General features: G+C 43.3%; 1 protein-coding gene and 1 pseudogene across 3 annotated transcripts in view; both read right to left on the bottom strand.

Moving 5' to 3' along the window:
- Positions 1-17,883, bottom strand: part of LOC110501879 (ly6/PLAUR domain-containing protein 6B) — a 45,304-nt gene extending 27,421 nt beyond the window's left edge. Inside the window, exon 1 of one of the 2 annotated variants that reach the window (XM_036959328.2) lies at positions 17,738-17,883. The gene's annotated coding sequence lies outside the window, so the exon portion shown is untranslated. The remainder of the gene's footprint in view (positions 1-17,737) is intronic. The other variant, XM_036959330.2, reaches the window with a different exon arrangement.
- A 4,608-nt stretch (positions 17,884-22,491) lies between these two features.
- LOC110502149 (kinesin heavy chain-like) overlaps positions 22,492-26,504 on the bottom strand; it is a 42,576-nt pseudogene continuing 38,563 nt past the window's right edge. The window contains exons 12-16 of the transcript XR_016490457.1: positions 23,736-23,796; positions 23,498-23,559; positions 23,276-23,378; positions 22,880-22,989; positions 22,492-22,610 (exon numbers count right to left, since the gene is read on the bottom strand). The product of XR_016490457.1 is annotated as a kinesin heavy chain-like (transcript). The remainder of the gene's footprint in view (positions 22,611-22,879; positions 22,990-23,275; positions 23,379-23,497; positions 23,560-23,735; positions 23,797-26,504) is intronic.

The following is a 26,504-nucleotide window of genomic DNA, read 5'->3' on the forward strand; positions in this document are numbered from 1 at the left end:
GGGTTGTTCTTATTCACGACGCAACGCAGAGTGCCTGGATACAGCCCGTAGCCGTGGTATAATGGCCATATACCACAAACCCCTGAGGTGCCTTATTGCTATTATAAACTGGTTACTAACTTATTTAGAGCTGTAAAAATAAATGTTTTGTCATGCCCATGGTATACGGTCTGATATACCACGGCTGTCAGCCAATCATCATTCAGGGCTTGAACCACCCAGTTTATAATTAAGCAATAAGGCACGAGGGGGTGTGGTATATGGCCAATATACCACGGCCAAGTGCTGTTCTTATGCATGACAACGCAGAGTGCCTGGATACAGCCCTTAGCCGTGGTATATTGACCATATACCACAAACCCCCAAGGTGCCTTATTGCTATTATAAACTGGTTACCAACGAAATTAGTACTTGTTGTCATACCCGTGGTATATGGTCTAATATACCACGGCTTCCAGCCAATCAGCATTCAGGGCTCGAACCACTCGGTTTATAGTCTGTAGTTTCCTGTCCTACATGGTGCACTACATTGTTTTACAATGACAACAAAAACATGGCGGGAGATGAAAAGACTGGGGGAATCACCTTGGTACTAAATTTGTGCGAGTCCATTCATTTAACCTAGAAAATGGCTTATTGGCGTGCCAGAGACAGCCCTCTCATTAAACACAGCCCCAGGGGGAACAGGTCGACGGTACAGTCTCAAACCAACACTTAAAGCTACCTTGCCTTCCCCCTGGCCATTTCAGGTGGGTATACAGTGATACAGTGGAGGACGTGAGGTGATGTATTGAGGTAATAAATTGGCGAGGGTAATGTGTGGTTGTTATCTGACCTCGTCCTTTCATGCCTCAGTGAGAGGCGAGGGGTGGAGCAGAGCAAAGGGGAGGATCCTGATTGTTTGCCCCTTGGATATAGGTTTGTTTTTCCTGCATGCTGAATCTTGGGTCATGCTGGTTCTGAAGGACGTTCCAGAAAAAGAGCGGGAAAGAAAACACCCTTCTACTGTTAAGTGATTCATTCCGGTTGCATCATGTTAAAGATGATGTCACGTTCTAGACAAGAGCCAAACATGGCAGCTTCTAGTTGCGCTGTCAACAGTGCAGAAACTCCATCTTATGTGGAATATATTGGCAATGGAATAATTTGTGTAGCTCTCAAAGACATTCTAAATGGGGATATTGAAGACAGAAACGCAACATTGTTGCATTTGAATAAATTGTCTTGCATTAGCCTAATAAACGTCTAGCAGTCTCATTCAATGGGCAAAGATTAGGAAATGGTTTGAAGACGCATAAAACAAATCTGACTATGACCGAGGGTGAATTGAATTCACTTATCCTTCAAAGTGAAGTGAGAAGAGAGATACTTTTCAGGAGGAGGAGCAAGGAATCCATATAAACAGGTTTAAACAGGTTCATCCGTTTCAGATGCCTGACCATGCTTCAGATGCCTGACCATGCTTCAGATGCCTGACCATGCTTCAGATGCCTGACCATGCTTCAGATGCCTGACAATGCTAACAGAATGACGGTTTGTTTGTGCCATCATTCTGTCGCCAAACTTTGCATCTCGACTGTTCTTCAAGTAAAGGTTCTTCAGTGGAAATTGTTAAAAGTAGTCCTTGCGCATAGAGTTTCACTTTGCAATCATTGATTTTTGTTTGACATACATTTTAAAGTGAGTCTCAGCATCACTGTGGAATTACCCATCTAACATTTCATTATTTTCCCTGAAATAGTCAGTCAACTTGTCCTTCGTTTTCAACTGGAGAAATGTCTAAAGTAACTGCCATGCTTTAGGATTACTTGAGTAATGTGTATCCCAGCCTAGCTGATTGTCAAACAGCCCAGAGTTGACCCAAATCCAGTACACACAACACTAATCTGCACACTCCGAATCCAGGAAACACACCACTAATCAGCACACTCCAAATCCAGGAAACACACCACTAATCTGCACACTCAGAATCCAGGAAACACACCACTAATCTGCACACTCAGAATCCAGGAAACACACCACTAATCTGCACACTCAGAATCCAGGAAACACACCACTAATCTGCACACTTCTAATCCAGGAAACACGCCAATAATCTGCACACTCCAAATCCAGGAAACACACCACTAATCTGCACACTCCAAATCCAGGAAACACACCACTAATCTGCATACTAAGAAAAACAAACATTTGCCTAGTAGCCAAATTAAAGCTTGTCAAATAGAGTTTATAGAGCTCGTTTAAGAAGGGAAATTTACTGAAATTATTCAGCATTGTAGACTCTTACAGTACCCTGATGTCTAGATTAAATACAACTTTAAACATTTGTGCCATTTGCTCCACGACATCAAGGCATCACGACACCATCATCACCTTTACTCTCCTTCTCAAGACAGCGCTTCCTCCAGAGAACTGTCCTTTGTCATTATACAGGTGTGAGAGAGACTAGACTGGGTCATTACACAGGGGCGAGAGACCAGGGTCAGTTTAATTGACCGTCTGATTCTGCCCCTCTGCATCCCCTTACAGCTTCTTAACCCCCCCCTCCCCCCGCCACCGCTCCGCTCCTACCCTACTCCTCAGGTTCCAGCCCGTTAGGTCCAGGAGAAGGGAGATACTCCAAAACAAGGACTGTCTTTGTATCACCCTACTCTGCCAGGAAATTGAAAACGCTTTTGCCGTGTTGAGCCAGCAGAGTGGAGAGGACATGGTCCTAGAAAATCACCTGAGCCATCTCAGGTATCATTGTGATGTCCACTGATATCCAAGATGGCGTAGCAGTCAGACGTCTTTGTCCTGGTCTTGTCCCCGTGTCCCATGTATATATCTTTTGTATGTTTTTTCTTCGCATGTCTTTTAATAATATTTTTCCTAAACCGCAACTTCAATATGCTCTCCTGCAACCTGCCTCACCCAATGTGGTACGGATCTGCTATTTTCAAAAGTATTTTTCTTTACTTTCGAACCGGATTCCCCCAACAGAAGCTAGCCAGCTAACTAGCTACTAGCTAGTAGTCAGCTAACCACTGCTAGCGGTCATCAGCTAACCTCTAGCTCGGAAATCTCTCGCCAGTTTGCACAACGCGATTCGAACCAGAGCATACCGGACTTATTTTCTCTCCATAACCCTGGATTCCTACCTCAAGCTCTGAACCTTTTCACCTGGATCATTGCAGCTAGCTAGCTGCAATCCAAGTTGCTACTCCTGGCTAACGTCTCTGTCCTGAAGCAAGCACCAATTAGCCTGGAGCTAGCCCATGCTAGGCCCATCTCCCGGCTAGCTGAAGAGGTCCATCTGCCACTCCTTTGGGCTACAATACCAATTTTGGACCCCTTTTACTTCACAAAGCTCTGCTAATCCATCACGACTGGACTACCAACGTAATCTGCCCGAGGGTTATTTTTGCAACAGGCCCCTCCGTCGCGACGTCCCCTGAATGCCCATCTGTTAGCCTGCTAGCTGCGGCCCGCTAGCTGTCTAGAGCATATCGGACTGTTCGCTGAACAGGTCCATCGGCCAACTTCTTGGGCCACTATACCTATATTGCCAATTGGACTAGGCACCTTTACTACACAGAACCCTACTAATCCATCATGGCTGGTCTGCCGACAGAACCGCACAAGGAGGCTCTGCACGAGGAGGCTACAACAGACTTCTTCCATCGCGATGTACCTTTAAGGCCCTTCTGCTAGCTTGCTAGCCCCGGCCCGCTAGCTGTCTGAATCGCCGTGTCTCCAGCCAGCTTAACTACTCACTGGACCCCTATGATCACTTGGCTACGCATGCTCCTCCCTAATGTCAATATGCCTTGTCCATTGTTGTTCTGGTTAGTGATTATTGTCTTATTTCACTGTAGAGCCACTAGCCCTGCTCAATATGCCTTAGCTAACCCTTCAGTCCCCCCCCACACACATGCGGTGACATCACCTGGTTTAAATTATGTTTCTAGAGACAATATCTCTCTCATCGTCACTCAATGCCTAGGTTTACCTCCATTGTATTCACATCCTACCATACCTTTGTATGTACATTATGCCTTGTATCTATTCTATCGCGCCCAGAAACCTGTTCCTTTTACCCTCTGTTCCGAACGTACTAGACAACCAGTTCTTATAGCCTTTAGCCGTAGGCCCTGCAGTGCCTAGCTCCACTCCTACTCCCCAGGCGCTCTCATTTCTTGACTTCTGTAACCGTAAAAGCCTTGGTTTCATCCATGTTAACATTAGAAGCCTCCTCCCCAAGTTTGTTTAATTCACTGCCAACCCAGATGTCCTGTCTGAATCCTGGCTTAGGAAGACCACCAAAAACCCTGAAATGTCCATCCCTAACTATAATAATTTCTGACAAGATAGAACTGCCAAAGGGGGCGGAGTGGCAATCTACTGCAGAGATAGCCTGCAGAGTTATGTCATACTATCCAGGTCTGTGCCCAAACATTTCGAGCTTCTACTTTTAAAAATCCACCTTTCCAGAAAATAGTCTCTCACCGTTGCCGCTTGCTATAGACCACCGTCTGCCCCCACCTGTGCCCTGGACACCATATGTGAATTGATTTCCCCCCCATCTATCTTCAGAGTTGGTGCTGCTAGGTGACCTAAAATGGAACATGCTTAACACCCCTGCCATCCTACAATCTAAGCTTGATGCCATCAATCTCACAGAAATTATCAATGAACACACCAGGTACAACCCCAAATCCAACTTGCCCTCCAAATACACCACTGTCTTCAACCAAGATCTCAGCGATCACTGCCTCATTGCCTGCATCCGTAATGGGTCTGCGGTCAAACGACTACCCCTCATCACTGTCAAACGCTCCCTAAAACACTTCAGCGAGCAGACCTTTCTAATCGACCTGGCCCGGGTGGAATGACATTGACCTCATCCCATCAGTAGAGGATGCCTGGCTATTCTTTAAAAGTGCTTTCCTAACCATCTTAAATAAGCATGCCCCATTCAAAAAAATTTGAACCAGGAACAGATATAGCCCTTGGTTCACTCCAGACCTGACTGCCCTTGACCAGCACAAAAACATCCTGTGGCATACTGCATTAGCATCAAATAGCCCCTGTGATATGCAACTTTTCAGGGAAGTTAGGAACCAATATACACAAGCAGTTAGGAAAGCTAAGGCTAGCTTTTTCAAACAGAAATGTGCATCTTGTAGCACAAACTCAAAAAAGTTCTGGGACACTGTAAAGTCCATGAAGAATAACAGCACCTCCTTCCAGCTGTCCACTGCTCTGAGGCTAGGAAACACTGTTACCACTGAAAAATCCACAATAATTGAGAATTTCAATAAGCATTTTTCTACGGCTGGAAATCCTTTCCACCTGGCTACCCCAACCCCGGTCAACTGCCCTGCACCACCCACAGCAACTCACCCAAGCCTCCCCCATTTCTCCATCAGATAGCTGATGTTCTGAAAGAGCTGCAAAATCTGGACCCCTACAAATCAGCCGGGCTTGAAAATCTGGACCCTTTCTTCTTAAAATGATCCGCTGAAATTGTTGCTAGCCTGTTCAACCTCTTTCGTATCATCTGGAATCCCCAAAGATTGGAAAGCTACCACAGTCATCCCCCTCTTCAAAGGGGGAGACACTCTAGACCCAAACTGCTACAGACCTATATCTTCCTACCCTGCCTTTCTAGGGTCTTCGAAAGCCAAGTTAACAAACAGATCACCGACCATTTCGAATCCCACCGTACCTTCTCCACTATGCAATCTGGCTTCCGAGCTGGTCACGGGTGCACCTCAGCCACGCTCAAGGTCCTAAACGATATCAGAACTGCAATCGATGAGACAATACTGTGCAGCCTTATTCATCGACCTGGCCAAGGCTTTCGACTCTGTCAATCACCACATTCTTATCGGCAGACTCAACAGCCTTGGTTTCTCAAATGACTGCCTCGCCTGGTTCACCAACTACTTCTCTGATATAGTTCAGTGTGTCAAATCGGAGGGCCTGTTGTCCGGATCTCTGGCAGTCTCTATGGGGGTGCTACAGGGTTCAATTCTCGGGCCGACTCTCTTCTCTGTATACATCAATGATGTTGCTCTTGCTGCTGGTGATTCTCTGATCCACCTCTACGCAGACGACACCATTCTGAATACTTCTGGCCCTTCTTTGGACACTGTGCTAACTAACCTCCAGATGAGCTTCAATGCCATACAACTCTCCTTCCGTGGCCTCCAACTGCTCTTAAATGCAAGTAAAACTAAATGCATGTTCTTCAACCGATCGCTGCCCGCACCTGCCTGCCCGTCCAGCATCACTACTCTGGACCGTTCTGACCTAGAATATGTGTACAACTACAAATACCTAGGTGTCTGGTTAGACTGTAAACTCTCCTTCCAGACCCACATTAAGCATCTCCAATCCAAAATTACACAAAGCATCCTACACTCATGCTGCCAAACATACCCTCGTAAAACTGACTATCCTACTGATCCTCGATTTCGGCGATGTCATTTACAAAATAGCCTCCAACACTCTACTCAACAAATTGGATGCAGTCTATCACAGTGCCATTCGTTTTGTCACCAAAGCCCCATATACACTACACACCACTGCGACCTGTACGCTCTTGTTGGCTGGTCCTTGCTTCATACTCGTCGCCAAACCCACTGGCTCCAGGTCATCTACAAGTCTTTGCAAGGTAAAGTCCCACCTTATCTCAGTTTACTGGTCACCATAGCAGCACTCATCCGCAGAACGCGCTCCAGCAGGTATATCTCACTGGTCACCCCCAAAGCCAATTCCTCCTTTCCAATGACTGCCAATGACTGTAACGAACTGCAAAAGAGACTTCTCTCTCACTAACTTCAAGCACCAGCTGTCAGAGCAGCTCATTTTACCTGTACATAGCCCAGCCAACTACCTCATCCCCATACTGTATTTATGTATTTATTTTGCTCCTTTGCAGCCCAGTATCTCTACTTGCACATTTATCTTCTGCTCATCTATCACTCCAGTGTTTAATTGCTATATCGTAATTACCTCGCCACTATGGCCCATTTTATTGCCTTACCTCCCTTATCTTACCTCATTTGCACACACTGTATATATACTTTTTTCCTACTGTATTATTGACTGTATGTTTGTTTATTCCATGATTAACTCTGTGTTGTTGTATGTGTCAAACTGCTTTGCTTTATCTTGGCCAGGTCGCAGTTGTAAATGAGAACTTGTTCTCAACTAGCCTACCTGGTTAAATAAAGGTGAAATAAAAATAAATAAAATTGTCCGTAAAGTACTCTGCAGGTGAAGCCAACTGGTACAAATGGTTGAGCGCTACTGAGCTATCAGTGATGCAGCCATTAGGGGATGTATTTGATCTGAGCATCAAATCACTTCAACAGAAGGAATTCAGGCTTGGAACGAATGCTTCTCCTCCATTGGGGTTGGCTAGACGAAAAGCCAAATGTTGGCTAAATAAAGTAGCCAGCCAAACTGTTGACTCGCAAGAAGTGATCCTAATGGGTAATATACCTATAGCCCCCACAAGTGGTATGCAATACCACACCGTCTAACAGTTTTAACATTTTAAAAAATGGGAGCTACTGCGAGATGTAGAAAGAATAGAGACTAATGCGCATTTGTGCTGTGTCAGACTGTCACTGACAGAGGTTTCTGTCTGACAGTGGTGATCTGTCTATTGAGCTTGGACAGTTTGATCTGACAGTGATTTCCAGGATCAGGCTTATCCATCTTAGTTTTCAATTGGTTTCAAATGGACTACCACTCCACCCATCTAAATGTTATGGTAGTGCTGGGACGATAATTAGAAAATTACGAACACGGACCATACCGCTCACTTATTATGGACACGGACCATACCGCTCACTTATTATGGACATGGGCCATACCGCTCACTTATTATGGACATGGACCATATCGCTCATTATTATGGACACGGGCCATACTGTGGACATGGACCCTACCGCTCATTATTATGGACACGGACCATACAGCTCACTTATTATGGACACGGGCCATACTGCTCACTATTATGGACACGGACCATACAGCTCATTATTATGGACACGGGCCATACTGCTCATTATTATGGACACGGACCATACAGCTCATTATTATGGACACGGGCCATACCGCTCATTATTATGGACATGGACCATACCGCTCATTATTATGGACACGGACCCTACTGCTCACTATTATGGACACGGACCATACCGCTCACTATTATGGACACGGACCATACCGCTCATTATTATGGACACGGACCATACCGCTCATTATTATGGACACGGACCATACCGCTCATTATTATGGACACGGACCATACTGTGGACACGGACCATACCGCTCATTATTATGGACACGGACCATACCGCTCATTATTATGGACACGGGCCATACCGCTCATTATTATGGACACGGACCAGACCGCTCAGTATTATGGACACGGACCATACCGCTCATTATTATGGACACGGACCATACTGTGGACACGGACCATACCGCTCATAATTATGGACACGGACCATACCGCTCAGTATTATGGACACGGACCATGTAACGTTCTGAGTGTAGTGGGTGAGAAGTCAGGCGCAGGAAGCAGAGAGTTCAGGGGAGTGCTATTTTAATGCACCACAACGGCAAACATAAGCCAACCCCACGAAAACACAGGGCGTAATACAAAACAAACGCCCCAAACAGGGGGACTTAAACTGTCCAGAAAAGACCCACGAAATGGGAAAGCACGTAACTCACAGACGTGCACACAAGTTTACACAACACAGAAGGTCACAATAATTAATCCCGCACAAGGAACCAGGCGGGCCGGCTGACTAAATAAAGCCTCACTAATTATACATAATTCAAAACAGGTGCACTCAATGAACACATAAGGGAGGAGGAGGAAATAATCAGTGGCAGCTAGTAAGCCGGCGACGACGACCGCCGAGCGCCACCCGAACGGGAAGGGGAGCCACCTTCGGTCGGAGTCGTGACAGACCATACCGCTCAGTATTATGGACACAGACCATACTGTGGACATGGACCATACCGCTCATTATTATGGACACGGGCCATACCGCTCATTATTATGGACACGGACCATACCGCTCATTATTATGGACACGGACCATACTGTGGACACGGACCATACCGCTCATTATTATGGACACGGACCATACCGCTCATTATTATGGACACGGACCATACCGCTCAGTATTATGGACACGGACCATACCGCTCAGTATTATGGACACGGACCATACCGCTCAGTATTATGGACACGGACCATACCGCTCATTATTATGGAGACGGACCATACTGTGGACACGGACCATACTGTGGACACGGACCATACCACTCATTATTATGGACACGGACCATACCGCTCATTATTATGGACACGGGCCATACCGCTCAGTATTATGGACACGGACCATACCGCTCATTATTATGGACACGGACCATACTGTGGACACGGACACGCTCATTATTATGGACACGGGCCATACTGTGGACACGGGCCATAACGCTCACTTATTATGGACACGGGCCATACTGTGGACACGGACCATACTGTGGACACGGGCCATACCGCTCATTATTATGGACACGGACCATACCGCTCAGTATTATGGACACGGACCATACCGCTCATTATTATGGACACGGACCATACCGCTCATTATTATGGACACGGGCCATACCGCTCATTATTATGGACACGGGCCATACTGTGAACACGGGCCATAACGCTCACTTATTATGGACACGGGCCATACCGCTCATTATTATGGACACAGACCATACTGTGGACACGGACCTTACTGTGGACACGGGCCATAACGCTCACTTATTATGGACACGGACCATACTGCTCATTATTATGGACACGGGCCATACCGCTCATTATTATGGACACGGACCATACCGCTCAGTATTATGGACACGGACCATACCGCTCAGTATTATGGACACGGACCATACTGTGGACACGGACCATACCGCTCATTATTATGGACACGGACCATACCGCTCATTATTATGGACACGGCCCATACCGCTCATTATTATGGACACGGGCCATACTGTGGACACGGACCATACTGTGGACACGGGCCATAACGCTCACTTATTATGGACACGGGCCATACTGTGGACACGGACCATACCGCTCACTTATCACAGGAATTTAGCTGATATAATTTCATTACGATAAGCAGCCTATACTAGAGAAATGTGAAGTTCGATATGGGTTATTGTTAAATGGGACAATTGATGGTTACAACCATAGTAGTAGTTTAAAGGGTAATTAAAAACAAACAGCACATTGTTATAAACATATCGTTCTATTTATAGTTATCGTATAAATTCAAGTAATTTATCTCAATATGGATTTTTGTCCATATTGCGCAGCTCTAGTGTGTGGTACAGTTCATGTCCAACCATTTACCAGCTACTCTACTTCATTGAGACCACACATATACTAGGCACACTTGATCTGGCACGCCCAACTAGGAGGAGAGGTAGGTTACTTAACTAGAAGCAGTGAACTCTGAGAGTGTGTGAATAATGCAACAAAGACGTGCTTTAATTACAATAGATAGGCCTAGGCTAACGCATACAAATAAAAAGACAACCGTTTCTCAATAATCGTCAGGACAATATTTTCATCCCAAAGTCTGATCTGACCACTTGCTCCCAACCACAGCATGAAAGATGCCGACCGCGTCGCAATGATCTCGGTCGGGACCCGTGGTTCCCGCGGGAAAGCAGCCTTATAGACCCATGTACCCTTTTCAGTCACCCCCAAAATTGAAGCGAGAGACAACTCCAGCTATAGCCTCCTCCTTGTCAGGCTTCTCAAACTGGGCAGACAGGGGTCCTGGGATGGACAGCTCGCACAGCGTCCTCACAAGGGTCAAAGCGTGACCTCGTTGAAGAGAAGATGCAGGACCTGGTCTACGTAGCCTGTAATTTTTTAGTTTTTGAAAAGGAACATTTTTGTTAAATGGGTATTGAATTCATTGTATTTGTATTTACTGAGTTATGATGCTATTAATTTGTTGATGTAGTGACCTACTCATTCTACAATGTTTTTTTCTGGAGGGTTTTGAAGTACTCAATTTGAAAAATGCATTACTTGGTTGTGGACTTTATTGTGAAACTTTTCAATGTTTGTATTTTTGTGTGCCCAAAATGCTCAATTGATTTGAAATGAATAACTATGACTTACAGTATGTTGGGTCTGTCTTCACATCAGAAACCCCCATCTTTGCCGTGGGAAAGCTGATTTTATATCACAGCATTCCTACTGCCGTGGTTGCCTGGGAAAGCTGATTTCGTATCACAGCATTCTTACTGTCGTGGTTGCCTTGGAAAAGCTGATTTTATATCACAGCAATCCTACTGCGGTGGTTGCCTGGGAAAGCTGATTTCGTATCACAGCATTCCTACTGCCGTGGTTGCCTGGGAAAGATGATTTTATATCACAGCAATCCTACTGCGGTGGTTGCCTGGGAAAGCTGATTTCGTATCACAGCATTCCTACTGCGGTGGTTGCCTTGGAAAAGCTGATTTTATATCACAGCAATCCTACTGCGGTGGTTGCCTGGGAAAGCTGATTTCGTATCACAGCATTTCTGCTGCGGTGGTTGCCTGGGAAAGCTGATTTCGTATCATAGCATTCCTGCTGCGGTGGTTGCCTTGGGAAAGCTGATTTCGTATCACAGCATTCCTGCTGCGGTGGTTGCCTGGGAAAGCTGATTTCGTATCACAGCATTCCTGCTGCGGTGGTTGCCTTGGGAAAGCTGATTTCGTATCACAGCATTCCTACTGCGGTGGTTGCCTTGGGAAAGCTGATTTCGTATCACAGCATTCCTGCTGCGGTGGTTGCCTGGGAAGCTGATTTCATATCACAGCACTATGGTCAGCGCTTGCGAGATCCACTGATCAGCTGTCAGTGATGGTATGGCATCGGGCTTCAGGATTAGCTTCCTGGCAAGATCAGTCGAATGTTCTGCCCAACTTTGCTCTAAATGTGCACTGCACACGCGTGCCATAATCGTCATTTTCAGTGCAGCTTGTCCACCCAAAATGAAAAGCAGTCATTGCCGTCGGATGTCTTCATTCTTCTGGAAAATAGTATTCCGGTAAGTAGCTTGCTAACTAAAAGTCACAACCCAGATGAAAAGGGTTTAGTTACCAGTATCGTTCTGCCACGTTCTGCATGAGCTATTTTACAGTTTGTAAACAAAGCTATATGATGAGCACATGTGATGACGGTTTTAAGGCGTTACATATTTAAATTAGATACGATTTTAAGACGCTACCATTGGTGTATAACATTTCTGCCTTAACGTAACGTTGAATAAAGCCAGACGTAATGCCTGCCTCCTGAATCCAAGTGTTTGACATGCTGAGGGGGTAACTTTATGTCTAACTTTGTTAATGTACCAACTACAGTCATTTTTCATACTTGGGTCAACCTACTATGACGTGGTTTCATCCAAATATCATCCAATTTGGATGAAAAATAGGATTTTCATTGTTCGGAATAAAGTCAGTTTTAGAGCACTGGCGGTAACAGGCCAACGTTTAATTTTAAGTGTCAGTAGATCAACTTAAGTACTTCTGTAAAACTGACCAGTCACACCGAAATATTGACTCACCCAGTCACACCAAAATATAAACTTTTCATGTGCATTGACTCACTCAGCACCATCAGTTTCGAAGAGGAACTATTCAGTTGGGTGGAGTCTCTCTCTCTCTGGTTTAATAGGCTGTATAATTGGACCGTTCAAACCTTCAGTGACACAGAAGAGCAGGCTATTGGGCCATTGCCCCAGTCAGTCTGCCTCTACCTTCATCGACCTTGCTCCTCTGAGATCTAATCTGTAGAGATGATGAGAGATTGGATTCTATCCTGGAATACCCTTGTCCGATTAAGATTAAATGAAATTTCTTCACCTGTCCCACCTGGGCCCAGGGCCAAGGTAATTGAATAGAGATGTCTGGACGTTTTATCCAGCTAGGTTGAGGATTGTAAATCCCTTCTTTCTTGGTTTCTCCTATGTCACCTGAGTGCAAAGCCGGTGATGGTGATGGGGCTGCAACCTGGGCATTTTATTGGGCAGTGCCATGGCGGAGATTCAATCAGACAACGCCCTGCGTAGGTCTCTCCTGGGTCAGAGTTGTTGGAGCTACGCTTAACTCAACAGTCCAATGATGAACCTTTTGCTTAGGCATTCATCTTTTGCCAGGACAAAACAGCTTTTGGTCACAGGTGCCAACATTAAGATCAACACATTTGGGACAGGATTGGAAATTAAGATTTGTGTGTTCTGTTTATGGCCATGAGGTCTTTCCATGAGGTCTTTCCACAACACGTGTGATTCACCATCTTGGAGACTAACCAGAGAGAGCCCACTCCCACTCTGAAAGGCAGATCCTTGACAGAGTTTAGTAAGTATTCACGAGTCAGTAGTGCAACAAAATTACATAAAGCTTTGGCACTTTCTTATTCAGGGTAGCCTGGTGGTTAGAGCATTGGACTAGTAACCGAAAGGTTGCAAGTTCAAATCCCTGAGCTGACAAGGTACAAATCTGTTGTTCTGCCCCTGAACAGGCAGTTAACCCACTGTTCCTAGGCCGTCATTGAAAATAAGAATTTGTTCTTAACTGACTTGCCTAGTAGAGAAAGGTTAAAAAAAAATACTCTTGCTTTCAGACAAATCTCTCCCACCTCACTTTCTGCTTTACCCTATCTTGCTTAAAATGTTGACTAAAGATAACCTCATGAGTTCCTACACGTTTTCCTCAGGTAGGACACAATGGGACATGTGCCAACGGTCGTAAGCCACTCTTATCAGTCATTGTAACAACCTGTTTGTCTTTGAGCCATAAATTCACCCTTGGACAGGGACCATCACCCCCCTTCATCCACTCCCTTTTGTCAACAATGACACATCTATGGGGATTATTTATTTTGACATCATGGGTTGGAAAACTACCAGTCAAATGAGAATAATGTGGAAATGTTGTATGCATTTAATATGCATTTAATTCGACTGGGGATTTCTCAAGACCCCACAGGGAGGCAGATTTCCTGAGGTAACTATGTTTAAGTATGGGGGGGGAAGCCTGAGTAGGGGAAGTCCATCAATCTCTCTCTACACACAATGACATCCTGTCCTCATCTTGTCAATGACATAAACCGGTAGGTAGGCGGCATGACAATGGCGTGACACCTGTGACGGATGTGCACTGCAGCCTCAGGGCTGAGCCGTTTTACATGGCTTCATTAAGATCCTACACCTCAAAGCCCTGATGTGAACAAGATGTGGGTTCTTCCTGACCCTGGATAATTATCATACGACATAATCATGTAACGTTCTGTTTTACTAAGGTTACCTCCTTTTGTCTTTATTTAACCAGGCAAGTCGGTTAAGAACAAATTCTTATTTTCATTGATGGTCTAGGAACAGTGGGTCAACTGGTCTAGGAACAGTGGGTTAACTGGTCTAGGAACAGTGGGTCAACTGGTCTAGGAACAGTGGGTCAACTGGTCTAGGAACAGTGGGTCAACTGGTCTAGGAACAGTGGGTCAACTGGTCTAGGAACAGTGGGTTAACTGCTTAGTTCATGGGGCAGAACGACAGATTTTTTACCTTGTCAGCTCAGGGATTTGAACTTGCAACCTTTCGGTTACTAGTCCAATGCTCTAACCGCTACGCTGTTTATCTAAACGCCTTCTGAACAAAACTGTTTCCATCTGGTCATCCAACTTGATTCTCTTTGGCAAGATTCCATTGAGTCTTAAAGGGAAGAAAATGCTCACAAACTACTGTAAGTGAGCAGCTATTTTATATAATAGTTTATATGATATGTAGCTTTCTTTTAGTATTAATGCATGTATCTTTGCATAGTCACTTTACCCCTACCTGCGTGTACAAATTACCTTGACTAACCTGTACCCCTGCACATTGACTCGGTACCGGTAAGTAAGCATTTCACTGCAAGGTCTACACCTGTTGTATTCGGCGCATGTGACAAATAAGATTTCATTTGATTTATTACAGTAGGTTTGTTTGGAGGGGGTTTCAACGGGGGGTTAAAAACTGAGAAGACTGAAAACTAATCTTTCCCTCTCCACCTTTGCCATCTCTCTGGTCATCTTACCCCACGCCACCCTCCATCACTCTCTCACTCCGTCTATACATCTCTCCATCTGTCTCCTTCCCTCTCTCCATAGGGAAAAGCCGGACAGTGAACAAGCCTTGGATCCACATTGTAGTTACGGTTGATAACAGTAACTACAATGTTACTGTTATGTAATTTAGTTCATTCTGTTGTTCGTTACATCCAGACAGTCTCTTGAAAAACACAATGTCTTCTCCGAAGAAGATACTTTTTAAACAAAAACAAAAAAACATTTTATATATTTTTAATACATTTCGGTATCTTTAGTATCTTGATTTGAAACCAGAGCTTCCACTTATTTACTGCTTTGCTGAAACAACAAAAAAACATGTTCGACACATCTACTGTACTTGTCAAGACTCAGATTAGGCCCACTCAGAAGGTGGTGGTATATTATATTAGATCACCAATGCTTAATTATGACATGTGTTCTTATCAGATAAACTCTTGAGTCGTAAAACAATAATTAAAAAAATCATATTCTGTTATCTAATCTATTCATAGCATTAGCATTAGCAGTAGCCTGTCTTCACAGATTGTTTATAGTTATTTATCCTGCTACAAGTCACTGTCCTAATCCCTCGCCTACATGTATATATCTGTCTCATATTACTCCAGTATTCCTGCATTGTACACAAAATGTCTTGTGTTTTCTTTTATTATGTATTCTTTTTATTAGATAGCCTGGCGGGTAGGAGTGTTAGGCCAGTAACTGAAAGGTTTCTGGATCGAATCCCCAAGCAGACCAGGACAAAATCTGTCATTCTACCCCTGAGCAAGGCAGTTAACCCCCAACAACAACTGCTCCCCAGGCCCCAATGATGAGGATGTTGATTAAGACAGCCACCTGCACCTCTGTGATTCAGAGGGTATGGGTTAAATGCAGAAGACACATTTCAGTTGACTGCATTCAATTAAAACAACTTACTAGGTACCCCCCTTCCCTATTTTGATATTGATTACTGCACTGTTGGGTAGAGCTTGCAAGTTAATTATTTCACCGTACTTGTGCATGTGACAATAAAACGTGAAACTGAAACGTGCTTCTCCTTTACTATAAACTAATAACCCAGACGTCTGATGCCGACACTCCGTTTTTTTAAACTTTAAATTGTATGTTAAACAAAAACCAATGATTGCCATGTTAAACAAACTATACAACTCTATGCACAGGGACTCATTTAAACCATTTCCACATATATACAATGCAGATGCAAAGTTTGGTGACAGAATGACGGCACAAACAGCACAAACCGTCATTATGGTTACCACACTTTGCATCTGCTCTGTTCTTCAAGTAAATGTGGGGTGGCATTGGGGATGCCAACACCTCCCCCCCCTACTCTTCCCACACACATAACATCAGACGAGTCTGGGAGTAGTCGGTTTTCAGCTTGTTTTAGTTGTGTGGCAGCAGTTGGTGTGTATGGGACCAAGCGGAGAAGCCTAGCAGCTGTCTGGACAAAGCGCACCAAGAGTACCCTCTAATCTAGTGAGTGCAGATGCTTCAGCAGTCCTTGGTTAGATTTAGTTTCATATCAAATATCTTTAAAGACCGAACACAAACACAAATATTGGTAGCGTATGATTTCAGAGCTATATACTGTATCAGCTGTACATTTACATGAGTGACAGCTATATGTTGAGTGAGAGCAATACTCAAGACCTTACAAATAAATACACTTATAGAAACTGTCAAAAGGCAATATATTTCTGTTGGCTGTGCCTTTCTGCTTCCTGAAAGCTGTGTGGCCATGGCTTGGCCATGGGCGACAGATTGAGACAGGGGTCAGCAGTGGATCCCTGGGCAGGCAGGACACACAGAGAGAGGGAGGCCATGTGCCACTGCAACTGTCATTACTGAACATGAACTGAGAGAGAGGGAGGGGTCTGGGTGTCTGGTTGGGTGGTTTCCAGACCACTAGAAAAAAACTAAACGGATTCAAATTGTAGGCTAACTGTACTAAAAACACAATATGGTATACTAAATGCATTATTCTGTCTCATACTTGCTGAATAATCAAGTTTTGTGTTGTGGTTTGGATCACATTTATGGGCAGTGAGTGACACTAAATAAACATTTCCATCTCTCCGTTCTGCCAGTAGTCCATAGCTGAGAGTACAGACACACAGATGTCCGTAGTTTCTCCTATGGCTCAAGAATTGTAAACTATTGGGCATGAGTGTTTCTCACACTATGTCAATGGGCCAAATTACAATGGCCTTTGTTCCATGGTTAAACATGTCTCCAACAGCTGTCTGCTGGGTGGATAACAGTTCACGACTATGGACTACAATGAATGTAGCAGTCGTTGATAAGATTTGTGCAGAGCAGGAACGTTCAATATTTGACATGGTCTACACCGCTGCTTCTGGTTCCTCACAATTGAACACTTCTGTAAACATTTCCATATCCGACGATGGTTTTTACAGTTTTCTGTAATACTGACAATAGTGCCTATATATAAACTGTAGCCTGTTCTCTATCAATCACTTATTGCGCTTCCTCCCACGTGAGCCAATGCAACACCGTGTAACTGCGCAATTGACTTACTTTTGGCAGTGTCTGTTCTGGATTCAGTTGAAAACGGAGAGGTGTCTTTATCGTCGCCTACAGCTTCGGTGGATGAACCATGTTGACTCTACCCGGTGGTTGGCAGCGCAGCGGGCGCAGTGGGACCGGGTAAGAGGCGGGAGAGCAAACCGGAGGGCGGAGCTGAAGGGCAGGTGAAGTTTTTGTCCGCCTCTCGAGGATAAGTGGATGTGGAAGCTTGCGTGGGCTAATGTCATGACTCAACTCTCCCCCGCACATGTTTGAATATGAAAATTACACCATTTCCCAAGAAAAAAATACATATTGATTAAAATAATATTTTGTTTTTTATTCTGTCTGAAACAAAGGGTTCAGTCTAGGTCCAATATTATTATGTAGGCCTATGTAAATAAGTAGCCTTGGGCTATTGTTTGCAAACAATATACTTGTTCAGTGTCATCTTTAAAAAACAACAACATCTTGACATCTGATATTTGAGTTTTACACCAGGCAGTCGTCACCTGCACAGGTTTGACCAAAAAGAAGAGTTGTGGTAGCCAATAGGTACAGGACAGATACATATGGTGATGGGCATCTATCGATTGCATGTGATGGAGAAAACAAACTGCTATATACAGTTGAAGTCGGAAGTTTACATACACCTTAGCCAAATATATTTAAACTCCGTTTTTCCTGACATTTAATCCTAGTAAAAAAATTCCCTGTTTTAGGTCAGTTATGATCAACACTTTATTTTAAGAATGTGAAATGTGAGAATAATAGCAGAGATAATTGTTTATTTCAGATTTGATTTATTTCATCACATTCCCAGTGGGTCAGAAGTTTACAAACACTCATTTAGTATTTGGTAGCATTGCCTTTAAATTGTTTAACTTGGGTCAAACGTTTCAGGTAACCTTCCCACAATAAGTTGGGTGAATTTTGGCCCATTCCTCCTGACAGAGCTGGTGTAACTGAGTCAGGTTCTAGGCCTCCTTGCTCGCACACGCTTTTTCAGTTCTGCCCACACATTTTCTATAGGATTGAGGTCAGGGCTTTGTGATGGCAACTCTTAATACCTTGACTTTGTTGTCCTTAAGCCACAACTTTGGAAATATGCTTGGGGTCAATGTCCATTGGGAAGACCCGTTTGCGATCAAGCTTTAACTTCCTGACTGATGTCTTGAGATGTTGCTTCGATATATCCACACAATTTTCCAGCCTCATGATGCCATCTATTTTGTGAAGTGCACCAGTCCCTCCTGCAGCAAAGCACCCCCACAACATGATGCTGCCACCCCCGTACTTTACGGTTGGGATGGTATTCTTCGGCTTGCAAGCCTCCCCCTTTTCCACCAAACATAACGATGGCCATTATGGCCAAACAGTTCTATTTTTGATTCATCAGACCAGAGGACATTTCTCCCAAAAATCTTTGTCCCCATGTGCAGTTGCAAACCGGTGTCTGGCTTTTTTATGGCGGTTTTGGAGCAGTGGCTTCTTCCTTGCTGAGCGGCCTTTCAGGTTATATCGATATAGGACTCATTTTACTGTGGATATAGATACTTTTGTACCTGTTTCCTCCAGCATGAGTGTGACACCAAAGTACATTAATCTCTATGAGACAGAACGCATGTCCTTCCTGAGCTACATGATGGCTGCGTGGTCCCATGGTGTTTATACTTGTGTACTATTGTTTGTACAGATGAACGTGGTACCTTCAGGAGTTTGGAAATTGCTCCCAAGGATGAACCAGACTTGTGGAGGTCTACAATTTTTTTTCCTGAAGTTTTGGCTGATTTCTTTTGATTTCCCCAAGATGTCAAGCAAAGAGGCACTGAGTTTGAAGGTAGGCCTTGAAATACATTCACAGGTACACCTCCAATTGACTCAAATGATGTCAATTAGCCTATCAGAAGCTTCTAAAGCCATGACATCATTTTCTAGAATTTTCCAAGCTGTTTAAAAGCACAGTGAACTTAGTGCATGTAAACTTCTGGCCCACTGGAATAGTGATTTGTGTAAATTATAAGTGAAATAATCTGTTTGTAAACAATTGTTGGAAAAATTACTTGTGTCATGCACAAAGTAGATGTCCTAACCGACTTGCCAAAACAATAGTTTGTTAACAAGAGATTTGTGGAGTGGTTGAACAACACGTTTTAATGACTCCAACCTAAGTGTATGTAAACTTCCGACTTCAACTGTATAGCTTCTCTTTAACTGTGGAAAACCGTCTGATCAACATTTTCCCCTGTCTCAGTCACGAAACACTTGCAGTGCATTGTTGCCTCAGAAACACTTGCTTTACAAACCTCTCAATCATACAAAGAGTTAGGCCTTCTAACAGTGCCCAAAGACACTTGGAGAGAGAGAGAGAGAGACAGAGAGAGAGGCGATCAGATAAATTAAATTAAAAACAGGAAATTACATTTAGCTCAGTATTTTGACAGAAGACAGCAGTCATCATTCAGTCATCATGATAATTAATACCTTAAGGACAGGTCAATCATATTTATAAGACATCAAACCAGGAACATAAATAAATTGATGACTTTCACCAGGAAGCAAGTATGAAGGGTGAAAGAATGCCATCTACCCTGTTTAAAGACACCGTAATAGAACACATTTCACAACAGCATAATGTGGTGGGCTATTTCAGACTGCCTTTTTGTTTTAAACCTCATACAAAGTTCAGAAAAATACTTGGCTTTGTGAACTAGAATGAAAGAAGCATCGATATGAACAAAGCATCGATTTCAGCAAAGCATTGATATCAGCAAAGCATCGATATCAGCAAAGCATCGATACCAACAAAGCATCAATATCAGCAAAGCATCGATATCAGCAAAGCATCGATATGAACAAAGCATCAATATCAGCAAAGCATCGATATCAGCAAAGCATCGATATCAGCAAAGCATCGATATCAGCAAAGCATCGATATCAGCAAAGCATCGATATCAGCAAAGCATCGATATCAGCAAAGCATCGATACAAACAAAGCATCGATATCAGCAAAGCATCGATATCAGCAAAGCATCGATATCAGCAAAGCATCGATATCAGCAAAGCATCAATATCAGCAAAGCATCGATACCAACAAAGCACTTCATTTGATACATTAGAGAGAGCCTATATCTACATCAACATTTGTCTGACTATCACTTAGCACTGTGAATACAAGTGGATCACAAGTGGATCACAAGTGGATCACAAGTGGATCACAAGTGGACGTGGAGGAAATAGACCAGTGAAAACAATGACAACCATTTATCATTTATAAACCATTCTGATTGCGTTACTTCTTGTGGGGAGAGTGTAAATCTAAAAAGACCAAACATAAAACCCCTAATAAACCCTATAACTCAAATACTCCAGTTCAGACAACCCATACACAGCACAATGTGCTGATTGGATGATCAGCATCATGGCAGAACCAACCAATCACAGGTCTCATCAACTTCGAAATACCACAGGTATTCAATAATCTTTTTGGTACGTGATCCTATACCTTCATTTACAAAAGGTCAGTTATTCACAATGCACTCTGCTTTAAATAACAGCCTGGTATGCGAAACGATCTAGTCTAAAACACCAACAGGAAACCCAGCAAAGGAAGGAATAGAATGACCATCTTTTAGTTCTAACTCCTCACATTTGAATATTTTCCCTAAGCTGTACGATCCCTCAGATTTGGCTTCGTATCACCTCATTCAAGTATTTCGACTCGGGTTTGCATGTGACACATATTAAAAGAGTCAACTCCCCCTGAAACCTAGGAAGAAATTCAAGGTTTTATCTCAACAAAACCAATGCAGTTTTAGACTGTTGCTCCTGTAGCTTGACAATGATTAAACACATATTGGATACATAATTGGAATTCTAAAAGTTCACAAGGAGATAGTTGTTCTGTATCTCACCCATGTGCTTCTCAAAAACATATGAGAAACATACTGTATATATAGAGTAGATTAGTCATCTCTGATCATGAACTCTTCATGTTACATCACTGGTGTGTGATATTGTCAAGGCAAATTTTCAAATGACTAACATCAATGTTGCATAAATAAAAATGTATAAAATAAATAGCCGATATATCAAAGTTGTGTAAATAATGAAATCAACAAAATTCACTATGAAATAAAGTGCTACTTTCAAAACACTAACATCTACTATTGAAAGTGATGCAGACAGCCATCAGTAACCCTATGTGGGTTCTAAAACGCACTGCAATCCTAACAGGGTCTTTTAATCTTTAACAACGTCTGTGACCATTCTAGGGTTTTTGAGGGTATTGGTGTCAGGCAGAAACCCCTAAACAACCATATTCAAATGTGGCCCTCCAAAACATTTTTTCTCATAATTTCTCTTATAGGAAAACCAGTCTGTTTCACAAGATACAACACTGAACGAGCATCAGAGAGACAGCATCCTCAACAACATACAGTAAAGTAGCTCATTACACAATTTCACTCAGAGAGAGAGAAAGAAAAAGACAGAGCGAGAGAGAAAGAGCGAGAGAGGGAGAGAAAGACAGAAAGAGAGTGAGCACCAGACACAGAGGTAGAGTAAGAGCGATTCAAGGAGGAGATAGAGATGAAAAGAACTTGTTCGGCATTAAGGAGCCTCTCTTTCCTCTTGGCCATGAGGAGAGGAGACCTTAATAAGGATATCTGGCGTACAGAGTGTTTGTTTGGGAATGAGGAGTCTGAAGTCCCAGTAAAGGCAGAGTGGTGAGAGAAGGAGAGGAGGAGAGGAGGATTGTTCCCAGTGGTTAGAAAATCAGATCCATAGAGAAAGAGAGTATCCAAGACAGTCTCAGTGTGGGTTCAGGTCCAGAACAGAGAGGAGATGTGTACATCCAACAGGAAAAACCAGCTACCACCTGCTGCTATTAAAAAAGAGAGACAGACTTAGGGAGACTCAGAAATATATTGTTTATGGGTCTATTGACTAATATTTCACTGTAAGTGTGAGTTAATAGCATAAGATTGGTAATGCACAGGTTATGAAAGGGACAAAACACAGTTCTGATTTTATAGACATGTGTTGCCCCCTTTTGGACAAATACTGAACTTCACATTTGAGATTTAGAGGCTAAAGCCTCTGAACATTTTCCTGGGGACCCTAAGGGCTCCGAGACACCAAAATCTCTCTCACTCCTTGAGCTCCTCCAAGACCCTCTGCTTGTGGTCGATCTCATCTCTCAGACGGGACAGCTGCTTCTGATGGACCTCTCTATGGTTCTCCATCTGTTCCTCTAGGGTCTTCTATAGGGTGCAGAAGGGAACACAGGGTCAAGGGTCAAGTTTAATTGATTTACCTTTCACAGGAATTTGAAGAGTGGGGGGAAAAAAAGAAAGGGGGATAAATGGGGAGGGATGGGAGGAGGGGAGAGAGGGAGGATGAGCGAGAGGGAGGAGGGGAGAGAGGGAGGAGGGGAGCGAGGGAGGAAGAGAGAGAGAGGAGGGGAGAGAGGGAGGATGAGAGAGAGGGAGGAGGGGAGAGAGGGAGGATGAGAGAGAGGGAGGAGGGGAGAGAGGGAGAGATCTTTACCTTCATCTCCATTGCATCCTGCAGTTTGGTCAGGTGCTCCTTCTGTTTATCCATCACATGCACCTCCTTCATTTTGTCTGTGGAGACAAAGCAAGCGACATTGTTTCAAGTGACGTAATGATTGATGACAGGCTTGTTTGTGTTTGGGGGTCTCTGCGTTTCTCAGCCTGTGTGTGTGGAGCCTGAACCTCCTCCACGAGGGAGTCCTAGGTCTCCTCTAACGGTCTCTTCCTCTGCTCTACGTTCTGCATGGAGTCTGTCAGAGACGTGATCTTAGCCTGGCACTGCATGGAGTACCCCATCAGGCAGAGACACAGTTAACAGCTGAGGAAAATAATGCTGACACTGTCTCACTTTCCAACCAAGCTGCATGAACACAATAGTCTACTGAATAAAGGAAAATATTCCATACTCTTTTTTCAAGATATCGAAATGGATGTTAAATCCACTTCCTGGTTACCTGGGCAATGAGTAACTGACAGGAGGCCAGCTCCTTCTCATTGGCCTGCATCCTGCGGGAGCTGTCGGCCAGGGAGCTCTCCAGCTGCGGTTCACCAGAGACTTGACCTCTGACTTCATCTTACTGATGTAGAGACGAGCCATGGTGAACTCTTCCTCGATGACCTCATTCATCAGAGAGCAGAGAGATCAGGACTGTGTGTGTGTGTGTGTGTGTGTGCGCGTGTATGATTACCTGTTACAAACAGTTTATGTCTGTCTAAATAACAGTGTATATGTGTGTATGATTCTAATTGTTTAATTGTGTGTCCTTACAGCCTTGAGGTCACTGGTGCCGATGATGCCTCCTATCTCACTGAGGTCTCGGAGCAGTAGACTGAGGATCTCTGCTGCTCTCTTCTTATGATGACTACTGAGCTCCTGTAAACTGGTCAGCTCCCTCTAACCCTGCCAGTGGTCTGAGACACAGACAACATTGACGGATTTAGAAGTGGACAGATGAGTGGACCTACAGAGTACTTAGATTATGACCCCAGCCCTACCCTTTCCCCAAATCCTCTCAGCTGTACACAACAGCAATCTTTACTCCTACACATAACTTGTCGTATGTCCTCCTCACTGCGCCCTCCTCACCTGTCCAAAGCGACTTCCAAACCTTCCTGTACATCCAGATTCTGGCTTCCTTACAGGAAGGTGAGATGAGTAAATAACACACACACACACACGAATAGATACAGGTGAATACATACCGGTGAACACACACAGGCGAACACACACAGGCGAACACACACAGGCGAACACACACAGGCGAACACACACAGGCGAACACACACAGGCGAACACATGCACAGACACATTCTGCTTAAATAAAACAAACACTAATCTCCCAGCAATGTGCTTAGACTCCCCAACATAACACCAGAATACCAGCATCTTATAGTCTCTGGCACAAGAACAGGTTTTAGAAATCCACATCTCAAAAAGAAAGCACTTTACAGGAGGACAAGATGCTGAAAAGCTATTGTTTCTCTCAGCAGTTAGATCGTGCCCTGGTCCATTTCAATACCTTGACTATTTGCCAAATGAGAGTAATGGATGTGTTACCATGGAAATGTTCTCATTCAAATCACTTTCTATACCTGCTGCTTATCAGGTAATCACTGCATTAAAAACATTTAGGAATAGTAATCACTGCTTTAAAAACATTAAGGAATAGTTGTTATGCACGTGATTGAGGACCCAAAAGCGGTTTAACAAAAACAGAGTTCTTTAATGTCGAAACACAGGTAAGACATAGATCCTCTTCAAATGGATATGATGGCAAAAATAAACAACCCGCAGAGAGGGCGACAAATGAAACATAAAGTCCTTCTGAATATCCCAGAAGAGTTCCCCTTCTAGCAGCAGAGGAGAATAGCTGGGTTAGAGTCCCCTTCTAGCAGCAGAGGCGATTAGCTGGGTTGTAGAGGACAGAGGTACCTGATCACACGTAGCCTCAGATGAACAGGCAGATTCCGACAGGACAGGACAAGGTTGAAGCAAACAAGACGATAGTTTGGTTCTGGCATGAGAAACTCAAACGAGAATCTGACAAAGACAGAAGCAGGAACAGAGAGAGATATAGAGACCTAATCAGAGGGAAAAAGGGAACAGGTGGGAAAAGGGTGAACGAGGTAGTTAGAGAAGACAAGGAACAGCTGGGGGAAGGAGGGGAAGAAAAGGCAACGCAATACGACCAGCAGAGGGAGACAGGGTGAAGAGAAAGAACAGGAACAAGACACAACATGACAATACATGACAATAGTAATCACTGCATTAAAAACATTAAGGAAAGGTAATCACTGAATTAAAAACATTAAGGAAAGGTAATCACTGCATTAAAAACATTAAGGAAAGGTAATCACTGCATTAAAAACATTTAGGAACAGTAATCACTGCTTTAAAAACATTTAGGAATAGTAATCACTGCTTTAAAAACCATTTAGGAACAGTAATCACTGCTTTAAAAACCATTTAGGAACAGTAATCACTGCTTTAAAAACATTTAGGAACAGTAATCACTGCTTTAAAAACATTTAGGAATAGTAATCACTGCTTTAAAAACATTTAGGAACAGTAATCACTGCTTTAAAAACCATTTAGGAACAGTAATCACTGCTTTAAAAACCATTTAGGAACAGTAATCACTGCTTTAAAAAACATTTAGGAATAGTAATCACTGCTTTAAAAACCATTTAGGAATAGTAATCACTGCTTTAAAAACCATTTAGGAACAGTAATCACTGCTTTAAAAACCATTTAGGAACAGTAATCACTGCTTTAAAAACATTTAGGAACAGTAATCACTGCTTTAAAAAACATTTAGGAACAGTAATCACTGCTTTAAAAACCATTTAGGAACAGTAATCACTGCTTTAAAAAACATTTAGGAATAGTAATCACTGCTTTAAAAATCATTTAGGAACAGTAATCACTGCTTTAAAAAACATTTAGGAACAGTAATCACTGCTTTAAAAACCATTTAGGAACAGTAATCACTGCTTTAAAAAACATTTAGGAATAGTAATCACTGCTTTAAAAACCATTTAGGAATAGTAATCACTGCTTTAAAAACCATTTAGGAACAGTAATCACTGCTTTAAAAACCATTTAGGAACAGTAATCACTGCTTTAAAAAACATTTAGGAACAGTAATCACTGCTTTAAAAAACATTTAGGAACAGTAATCACTGCTTTAAAAACCATTTAGGAACAGTAATCACTGCTTTAA

This window comes from Oncorhynchus mykiss, chromosome 22 (assembly GCF_057628025.1).
Source record: "Oncorhynchus mykiss isolate SJ-2025 chromosome 22, ASM5762802v1, whole genome shotgun sequence".
Classification (NCBI taxonomy): domain Eukaryota; kingdom Metazoa; phylum Chordata; class Actinopteri; order Salmoniformes; family Salmonidae; genus Oncorhynchus; species Oncorhynchus mykiss.